We start from the raw sequence: 11602 nt of genomic DNA on the forward strand, positions 1-11602 counted from the left end.
ACATATGCATGATATGACTAACATCATCATGCCAAGGTAGAGCAAACACCTTGGGGGGTAAATAGGAGTGGTCAGCAACGTCTGAATCCGCCTCAGAACAGATATCTTCCTCTGGATTACAATCTGGAGAGGGGTGGGGAGGGTTTGCCATTGAACCCACCATGGAGTGATGTCTGCATGACATTGTATTGCTGCGCAAAACTCTTCTCTTTTTCTCTACATGTTCAGCATGACTGTGTACAATATCTGACATGCATACGAAAAAAATATGGTGAGATTATGTAAGGAGAGCATGCAGAAATTTAGAGTGATGGTAACAACCAGTGGATCGACATTTTTCCGTTGAACCAAAATAGCCCTAATGGATCGACGTGAATGTATAGTAATAAGTGATGCAACAAGTGTACAACCTCTTTGCCGTAGCCGTGTCGACCTTAGCATCATTGGGTTGGTCGCAGAAGCAGTTGAGGCAGAGGTGGTTGTCGGAGGTGTGGAGGAAGATCTGAGGAATCTGTAGACAGCGTCCAGGGCACTGCTCTGTTGTGATGGATCGTTTTGTCGTTGGAGCAGCTCCGGTGAGCCGTAAGACATCAAGGCTGAAGCAACACAAGACATACATCGTGAATCTCAAGTGGGATTCTAATAGCATCTCCAATAGATGATGTAAAATGGATGTAAAATTAACATCACCAAAAACCACCTGACTACAACAGATGAGGTAAAAACTATTGACTCTGAACTTAATTGTCGAAATTGAAATTTACTGTGGAATCTGAATGCTACTGTCGAAACTAAACGCAATGGTAGCAGAGAGGCACTTGACATGTAGTTTAGGGAGGGCCTGCAGTTCATCTTCAACCTACACCCTCCTGAGCCGCCAGCCACCACCGGCCGAACCGCAAGCCCCAGCGCCGCCTCGCCGCCCCGAAACAACTCGCCACCCCCGCCCCGGCCAGCCCTCTAGGCCCTCACCCCCACCCTGAACCCTAAGATAGATAGTGGGGTACCTCTTCGGCGAGCCCACGTCCCCGCTGCGGGTGGTTCTTCCTTAACTCCGGCGAGCCCCCCAACCCCTGAAAATTGACTGACCCAAAAGTCGATTCAGTCGACTGAAGTGTGGCTTAATCAGAGCAGAGCAGCAGCACGAGCGAGGGGGAGAGCAGCAGCAACAGCTGGGCAAGCGAGCGATCGAGCGAGAGCTGGAGCAGCAGCAGCAGTGCGAGCAAGCGAGCGAGAGCCGGAGCAGCAGCAGCAGATCTGGCTGTTATGGCCGCTGCCGCCGAAGGGGCCTCGCACTGGGGGAGAGCCGCCGTGGAGATGTCGCGCGCGGCGCCGGCTTCAAGGTAGCCTCTCCATGGGGGTGCGGGATGGAGCACCGCCGGCGCTGGGAGGTCGAGTTAAGGAGAAGGTGCGATGCGATGAGTGTACAACCTCTTTGGTGGCGCCGAGTAGGCCTCGGCTTCGTCCGAGGAGTCGGTGAGGATGTTGCGGTTCCGGTGGAGCAGGTTAAGGCGGCGCTATGAGGATGGAGCAGCCGCGATAGATGAGGTGATCGTCGGAGCAGCTCCTTGGAGGTGGAGGATGGGGCGGCTGAACCAGCGGGACGACGAGATGGACGACGGATCCTCATCCGGGGAGGTGGACGAGGGACGTCGAGCTGTTGCGGTGGATGTCATCATCGAGGAAGAGGCTCCGGCTGGGCAGCGGTGACGTGGCGGACGGAGGAGGGTGGGGTTTCATGGCTGGAGCAGAGAGGTTATGGCGGCCTGGGATTTCGAATGGCGAAAAGGGGGCGATGGGAGGGGGTGAAGCATGACTTAGGGACGCACTTGTCCAAAATGTAGGGTGTGTTACAGAAGTACCCCCCACCGATTTGAACTAGCGGCCCTTTCGGCTCAGGGTTAGAAGGGAGATTTCGCCTGTCGGGATTTGGCAGCTGGAGGGAGTTTTCGCGCGCGTTGTAATTTCGGGATAGCAAGGCGCGGGTTGTGAAGGCGCCAGTTTTGGGAGCACGATATCTGAATTTTCGGGATATAACAAGACGCGGGTTGAATTTTAGGGACAAGCCTAACATGTAGTAATATTGTACTTGTACGTACCAAATCAATTCACACTTCCCTCAACCAAAAATAAAACGAAAAAAATAAAACTATTCACACCACACAAAGAGAGAGTCTTGCCCCGTTTTACTATACAAATGCTATTCAAAGCTACTCCCTCCTTCCATCTATATAGGGCCTAATGTGTTTTTCAATGCTAACTTTGACCAAATATTAGAGCCATGATATATGACATGCAACTTACACAAAGCACACCATTAAATTCGTCTGTAAAAGGTTCTTTTAATGATATAATTTTCACATTGTGCATGTCATGTACTATTAATCCTATCAATAGTCAAAGGCGGTCTTAAAAAACTCATTACGCCCTATATAGATGGAAGGAGGGAGTATGAATCCATGTTATGTCCAATTAAATTTTTTTGATTGCTGTATAATGCATGTAACCTACTCATACCAACATTTTATTGCATTCCAAATGTCTATACTACCGCTGCAATTTGAACAAATTTGAATTTGTTTCTCTATTTCAATAAGAATCTACAATCATGATTGTTGCCAACTTCAACCATCATAGTTTCCTTGCTATCCACCAGATATAAATCAGACGGCCTATAATGCAGGATGGCAGGCACACCATCATCAACAACTCCGTTTTTTATAAGAGTAGAGATAAAATATATTAAATGTAGTATAACATGTTCATAACCACACCATGTGTATCACCGTTATATATATTCACACATGCGTCGGTTTAAAACACTATGATAAATTCTTCAAATATCCGAATTCGCTTTTTATAATGAAGTATATATGATCTCTATTCATCTTTTACACCCACACAACCCTCTTATCTTTCTAGCTAGCGCTAACTTTTTCTTGTGCATGCACACGCCCGCATCCCTCTCACCCTCCCTCAGCATTCTCTAGCTCCATCGCGCAAATTCGTCTTTTCACTTTAGGTCGTTCACCCACGGTGTGTGTAGTCCCCCCAGCTCCTTCTTTACGGCACACATCGATCGATATGCCTCTCTAGCCAGGTGTGCCTAGCACAAACACAAGCTTCCCCTCTTCTCTTGTCACCGTCCATGCCTCACTCCCACCACTCTTTTCATCATTCTCGTACTCGCACACTCCTCCCCCCTCGATATATTATGCCTCTCGTACCACCTCCTACATGCATCCCTCTCTCTCTCTCTATCCTTCTCCTCGTGCCCCATTTGCTTCTAACACACACATGCATGTATACCGATCGATGTCCCAACATATACCTAGATCCACTTTAACTACCCCCCCATCGATCGACGTACCTCACAAGTTATGTCTCTCCTTTCTCTAACAAAGGGCGATTGATCTTCCTATGTAGTTACGTCTGCTTACCACAGCCACATCATCCCCCCTCATCATTCGTGCATGCCTCCTGACCCATCTCTCACATGCACGTGCACAGACTACAAGCAGCTATATCCTCTCTTATTGATATTGCGAGTGTGCCCTCCGTTTGTCTAGCAAGCCTATCTACCATTTGTTAGAAGCAACTCCACTACCACCCCCTCCAACACTCTAGCTCTGTCTCTCTCCCAACCTTATTCCTCTCCTGCACATATGCATGGATGTCGATCGATCTCCCTTAATACATGAGGCAGATCGATCTCCTTAATACATGAGGTAGGCCTCTCTCCTCCTCCACACATATACCAGCCATTGTACCTCTATAGTTAATTGGGCCTCCCTCTTCCCCCACCACACACCGATAGTCGAGCGCTGCAGGTAGGTATCCACGCCACAGAGACAAACTGCACATGTTCCCTCTCATGTTCTAGTAGGCCAGCCACTCTATATCTTTGACGTGGGCACACACAAATTCGATGGCACTCTTTATCGATCGCGCGCGCACACACACATCATCCCTCTCTTCGATTCTATGGACACCTCAAGCCCATGATACCTCCACTCACTTCTCGTGGATCTCCCCCTCTATATATATGTTATATCCAGGACTCTATTTCACACACATTGCATATGTTACATTTTTTGATTGACCACCCCCCAAAAAAACTCTCAAGAACCCACACACTATATCTCTCTAGGTTTGTATCTCTCTCACACAACCCCACGTAGGTGGTGTACGTATACAAGAAGAGAATAGGTGCGCCGTGCACGTACTCATGCTTCGTGCCCAGCCACACCCACGCGGGTACACAATGGAGCTCATTTCTTTACGAAATGGCAGCCCACGTGCTAATTTGAACGTCTGTAGCAGTTGTTTACCTAGGGAGGTCGTGTACCACGCGTGCACGAAACAAAGTTCGACTTGACGCGTTGCCGTGTTATTTTTAAATAAAGTTATAGCGCTCAATGGCACGTACACAGAATATAAAACGATTTTTATGGAGAAAAAGGTAGTCTGCTCACTATATACAATGGAGCCTGCCTGCCTGGTTTGTCGCTCTTCAGAGTATCTCACACAAGGCTGCGGTGGCCTCTCTCTCTCTCTCTCTCACCGTTGGTCACTGATCCGGTCGCATCCCGTCCGCCGGGGGAAAGGGAGTGCACTGGCCTCTCTCTCTCTCTCACTGTTGGTCACTGATCCGGCCGCATCCCGTCCGCCGGGGGAAAGGGAGGAAGTGCATCATTTCTCCGTTCGTCGGCACCGAGGCAGCACGTCCTGATCTGCGGTACAGGTGTATCTCTCTAACCAAGCTCTGGCGCGGCAGGGCCTACGCCACCTGCTCGCAGATTCCGCCCGCCGCCGCTCACCTAGTTACATCCCGACGACCTCTAGGTATCCCCTCCGGCCTTGCTCCACTACCCGTCTTCCAACGTCGCTGCATGTGGATCTTCCATAGTTCTTTGCCCAAAACGTAGCTTGTCCGGCGTACTTTCCATATTGCATTATCGTCCTCACACCGTTTTAGACAAACACAACCGTGTTGTTATCTTCCCTTAGGACAAGGAATATGCTTCTTTTTTGTCGTCGCATGTGTCATCAACTGTTATTGGCCAGTAATTGTTTCCTTTCTACCTCTTGTTTGCAAACAGGGCTATCCATTTCACCTCGTTGCTATTGCGACCTTTTGGTGAACTGCACAAATCACTTTTTTCTTAAGAGTGTTTTGTGCAGTTGTACTAAAATGTCACACGGGTAACATCTCTACATTTCAGTGCAACTCCACAAAGGGAGATTGGTTTTGCTCTATCCTCCTCATCCAACTCCGAGCCTAATCTTCTCCAACTAGTTAGTCTTAAGAGAGACTGCAAAGGTGACCGGCTTCTATTTGTGTGTTTATTGTTTCATCAGCAGTCCTCTATTATTGTAATCACACTTAATATATTTGGAACAGGGACGCTCAACTCTATTTTAGTGGAACTGCACAAAATGATCGGAATGTTGCATGCTCCAAACAGCTACTTTTTTCCAACATGCCTTGTTGATTTAGACAGAGCTGGGGGGACGTTGCTGCCAATAAAAGCATGGATCAATTTTAATTTAACACCTTCTCACAACTCTGTCTTCAGTTGTGATGTAATTATTAGCTCTGATCTGCTAATAATTGACATGCATTAGCAAGGAAGTTAGTTTTTTATTGTTTCTGAAAGAGCATCGATGGCAAGACACGCGAAACAAAAGCTGAAAGCTCACACCATTGTACAATTTCATGTTGCTGGAAAATTATTTGTATAGTACGTCAATTATGTAAACAAATGTTGGAAGCTTGATAGCATTGCCAAAAGCCTCTTCATCATCCGGGTCCATGTGCCATGCACAAAATTATACTCCTTCGTTCCTAAATATTTGTCTTTTTACAAATTTCAAACGGGCATATTTTAGAGTGTAGATTCACTCATTTTGCTTCGTATGTGTACTCCCTCCATTCCTAAATATTTTATTCATCTTTCTAGAGATTTCAACAAGTGACTACATACGGAGCAAAATGAGTGAATCTACACTCTAAAATATGTCTATATACATCCGTATGTGCTAGTCCATTTGAAATCTCTAAAATGACAAATATTTGAGTAGTCACTCATTGAAATCTCTAGAAAGACAAATACTCCGGAGTATATTTAAGAACCGAGGGGGTAGTGCACAACCACATGGGAGACTCAGCCCGGTCGTTGCGCCGCATTAATAGTGAGTAATGAGCAGTCAAATCATAAGCCCCACCTTTCCCACTGTAAGTTGCTCTGAAGAAGCAACCATCAATACGCTCTTCTTTGAATCCGCTCATACTACTCCATCTGTCACTGTTTATACAACGCGCTTCAGAAAAAAGAAAAAAAATCTGTGGGACCAAGGGGACTAGCGATCGGCCTAAAAAATAGCATTGGATAGCACGACGTCTATTACTAGAGGGAATAATGCGTACACACATGCATGCAGTGCTTCCACCCCGGGTACACACATGCATGCACTTACCCCACTCTGTAGTAGTACAGTACATGGAGAGAAAATTGCGGACTTGATTGCGGTTACCACGCCCTAATTAATTGAGCATTAAACCAAACGCGTCTAAAGTCTCTCTGGTGGTGGAAATGCATTGAGAGAAATGCATCATAATGAAGCGCGCCCTGTAAACTGTGACGGAGGGAGGAGTAGTATGAAGGTGCAAAACCAAGTACGCGTATGGCCAGTCGGTCAACGCACCTCCTCTTGGCATATCACTTACATGTGGGACAGGAGTGTGAGCAAACCGATCTCAATTGACGGCAAAGAGCCAACCCTCCGTTCCTTGAGAGAGACGAGGAGCGAGAACACACAGACGGGCTCGCACGGAGGCCAAGATATATTCGAGCATGGTTGGTTGATCGATATCATTCATTACATGTTGGGCTGCCGTTTTCCGCCCTTCTCCGGAATAAATGTGTACTTTATCAGAGATAAAAAAATAAGAGTATAGACGCTCCACCACGCGGTTCTAGTAGTAGTACTACTCGCACTACTGCGCTTGGCTCTTTGCCTCTTCGTAAAGTCGAACAATGATGGTACCCCGCATGTTGGGTACTATAGTGTATGCCTCTGACAATCTGACACCAAATGAACCGATGCATGTCCACCGAGGGTAGGTTGCATTAGTCAAAAGGCGTAAGCGAGCTTCACCTTGTTCTGCAAGCTTCTCCTTGTTCTGCGAGTTGACGGGACACACCAAAAAGTAGTGCTAGTCCATACTCCCTCCTTTCCGGTTAATATGGCTTAATCTTTTTGCGGGTAAATGAGAGAGCTTTATTCATATATAAGCATTCTTAGGACGATCAGCCAAAACACTGGTCACTAGGAAGCAAGGTACCCCGCAAAAAAAGAAGTAGGAAGCGAGGTGTTTCATCAAGCCAGCTCTCGGCCACATTCAAAGTGCAGCAAGCACGGTTCGCACGAAGATGCGCCACAAGGTTTGCTGACCTGTTTACATGTTGAATAACAAAAAAAGGAAATATTACCGAGCGCTACTACTTGTAACAGGATATGAGCCAGAATTAAGCGAGAATTGTGGCAAGTGTTCCATGCAATCAACTTCCATTATCACATGCGAGAACCCTCGAAGAGAACCAAATGTGTTGAAGATTGCTTTATCACATTTTAAAATTATAATAAGAGTGCAGACGCTCCTCCATCCGGTTCCTAGTACTAGTATAGTACATACCTTTATAGACTATAGTAGTAGTACTAGTACTAGTAAACTTTGCGCTTGGTTGTTCGCCTATTCGGGAAGTCGAACAATAATAGCACCAGTAGTATAGTGTATGCTTCTGGCAATCTGACACCGAATTAACTGTTGCACATTCACCGCCTGAGCGAGGGAGAGCTTGCATTAGTCAAAAGTTTCTCCTTGTCCTGCGAGCCACCGCACGCAAGCTTCTCCTGTCCTGCAACCTTCTCCTCATTCGGCAAGTTGACGGGACACAACAAAGTAATGCTAGTCCATACTGCCTCCTCTCCGGTTAATATGGCTTAATTTCAAACGAGATAAATACACTGTCTATCATTGTATATTTGTAAAAATACGGCCAGTGGACTTCATCATACGCTCATTGCACTCAATATATATATTTTCCGGTGTTTATACGGTCACTAGCTCACCCTGACTGAGTATGTGTGTGCATGCACGTGTAGGTTGAGCACTTGAGCGTGACCATGTGTGTTCCGTCGTGTGCTCGTACATGCATGCATTAGGGCATTGCGCGTGTTTTTACGTCCATGTGTACGTGTGACTGTTGCATACACGTAGGGGGAGTACGTGTAGGGGCCACTAAGGAGCAGTCAAATCACACAGTAAGTTAGTCGGAAGAAGCTACCATCATTTCACTATTGAATGACACGTACGCAATATAAAATGGTTGATATGGAGAGAAAAGAAAACCACTATATATACACTAGCAGGAGCCTAAGCTACAAGCCTGCTTGCTTAGGTTGCTCTCTTCACAAGCATAGAACGACGGGCCTGATCCCGCAGCTGGGGGAAGGGAACAATGTTCTGCGTAGACGCGGTCGACATCAGCGAGGGAGAAAACCCACAGTCGGTGCGTCCCAATCGGGGGTCACCGTGGTATGGGCCGATGCCGCGTCCCAACCGCCCTGCTAGCTACAGCCCGACGTCCTAGGTAGTCCATCTTCCTTTTGGAGCCGACTTGCTCCACTGCCGTAGTTCCATCTCCATGTCGATCTTTCTCTTCTTTCTCTACTTCTACCGGCTTCTACTTGTGATGAGTTTATGTCTCATGAACTAGTGCCAGTACTATTATTCTAATCACACTTCTTCAATATCTTTGCCATCAGGGATGCTCAGGTCGATTTTAGTGGAACTGCACAAAAGCATCGTATGATCCGAGGGTGCCAGCCGTCTTTCCTTCTACAGGTTCTACCTGGCCAGGAAATTAAATCATGTTTAGGGTTTAAGGTTTAAGTCGTAGTGACCCCATTAGTAGTTTTTCTTTCATACACGCTCTCACAACTTTTTTCTTTAGTTGTGAAGTAAATATTGGCTATGATCTGTGAATCATTGAGATGCATCAGCATGCGTGTTAGTTTTCCTTTGTATTTAATGGAATGTTGTAACGGGGCAACCTTGGAATAGGAATGAAAATGGAGTGGAAATTTTCCGTTTTTCCGAAGAAAAAATGGAAACGGAGAGAAACCAATGTTTCATTTCATTGGATCGCGCCATCGAGCAAAACCAACGTTTAAATCATGCTTGTCGTGTTCGTGTCTCACCCTCCTCCACGGCTCGACCCCACACGGTCGCTCGGCATGCCACTCACTGCAAACCGAGTATACAATAACTTTCCCGCCTGCTTTTCGATGGATCACGCCATGGAGTACTAGCACTAGTGGAAGAGATTGACGAGTTGGGGGAGGACAGCTAGCTGTAGCACGGACTCCCAAGAACTTTTTACATGCATGTTGTAGCCGGCTATTGCGACCTTTGAACGCGGAGCAGCCGCGTGCAGCCGAAAGCGGGGCGGGCGACGCTCTCTTGGTCGCCGTGCCGCTTCAATGCCGGCACCAGTGAGAGGTCGCGCCCGCTCTGGCCGGGCATGAACATAACAGCATCAGGGGGCCCACGAGGTAGGGGGCGCCCTCAGGGAGGGGGGCGCCCTCCACCCTCGTGACCGCCTCTGGCACTGCTTGGAGTAGGGTCCAAGTCTCCTGGATCACGTTCGGTTGGAAAATCACGATCCCGAAGGTTTCATTCGGTTTGGACTCCATTTGATATTCCGTTTCTTCGAAACACTGAAATAGGCAAAAAAACAGCAATTCTGGGCTGGGCCTCCGGTTAATAGGTTAGTCCCAAAAATAATATAAAAGTGGAAAATAAAGCCCAATATAGTCCAAAACAGTAGATAAAGTAGCATGGAGCAATCAAAAATTATATATACGTTGGAGACATATCAGGCATCCCCAAGCTTAATTCCTGCTCGTCCTCGAGTAGGTAAATGATAAAAAAAGAATTTTTGATGCGGAGTGATACTTTGGCATAATTTCAATATAAATCTTCTTAATTGTGATAGGAATATTTAGATCCGAAAGATTCAAGACAAAAGTTCATATTGACACAAAAATAATAATACTTCAAGCATACTAATCAAAGTAATCATGTCTTCTCAAAATAACATGGCAAAAAGAAAGTTCATCCCTACAAAATCATATGGTTAGGCTATGCTTCATTTTCGTCACACAAAGATGTTCCCAACTTCTATACCCCCGATGACAAGCCAAGCAATTGTTTCATACTCAAATAATCTCAAACTTTTCAACTTTCACGCAATACATGAGCGCGAGCCATGGATATAGCACTATGGGTGGAATAGAATATGATGATGGGGATTGTGTGGAGAAGACAAAAAGGAGAAAGTCTCACATTGACGAGGCTAATCAACGGGCTATGGAGATGCCCATCAATTGATGTCAACATGAGGAGTAGGGATTGCCATGCAACGGATGCACTAGAGCTATGAATGCTCAACAAAAGAAAACTAGGGGGTGTGCATCCAACTCGCTTGCTCACGAAGACCTAGGGCATTTTGAGGAAGCCCATCATTGGAATATACAAGCCAAGTTCTATAATGAAAAATTCCCACTAGTATAAAAAGACAACTTATGAGACTCACTATCATGAAGATCTTGGTGCTACTTTGAAGCACAATATATGAGACTCACTACATGAAGAACAAGGTGCTACTTTGAAGCACAAGTGTGGTAAAAGGATAGTAGCATTGTACCTTCTCTCTTTTTCTCTCATTTATTTATTTATTTATTTATTTATTTGGGCCTTTCTCTCTTTTTATGGCCTCTGTTTTTTTTCGTCCAAAGTCTCATCCCGACTTATAGGGGAATCATAGTCTCCATCATCCTTTCCTCACTTGGGACAATGCTCTAATAATGATGATCATCACACTTTTATTTTTCTTACTACTCAACGATTACAACTCGATACTTAGAACAAAGTATGACTCTATATGAATGCCTCCGGCGGTGTACCGGGATGGTGCAATGAATCAAGAGTGACATGTATGGAAAATAATGCATGCACTACAGAAAAAAGACACATCCGTGACATTTTGGGCCGAACGAATTTTTTTTCTGTCATACATATGACACTTCTATGATGATAATTGTGACAAAACCCGGTATAATCATAGATGTGGTGGGCTCCTACTTCTATGATAAAAAATCATGACAGAAAATGGGCTTTTCGTCCTGGGCGGGCTGGAGACGCAGCTACATGACATTCTTTGGGCCGTCCATGACGGAAAAAACCATGGTAGAAGCGAGGGGGAGGAAAATTTTGGGGAGTTGCCGGTTACGGTGGGAGGTAGGGGGCAGAGCGATGCGCGTTTCTCTCGTACGTACGCGCGTGTGTGAGGCGTTGGCTCTAACTAAAGCCGAGCGAGGCGTTGGGCTCTAACTGAACCCGAGCGATTGCACTGGAGGCTACGCGTTACTAAACCCGAGGGATCGATCGATGGCTGTTAACTAAACCCGATGGAGCGATTCCTTTGCTACTTCTGCTAACTGAAGCCGATCGATTGGATGAACAGTGAGTGTT

This window comes from Triticum dicoccoides, chromosome 6B (assembly GCF_002162155.2).
Source record: "Triticum dicoccoides isolate Atlit2015 ecotype Zavitan chromosome 6B, WEW_v2.0, whole genome shotgun sequence".
Classification (NCBI taxonomy): Eukaryota; Viridiplantae; Streptophyta; class Magnoliopsida; order Poales; family Poaceae; genus Triticum; species Triticum dicoccoides.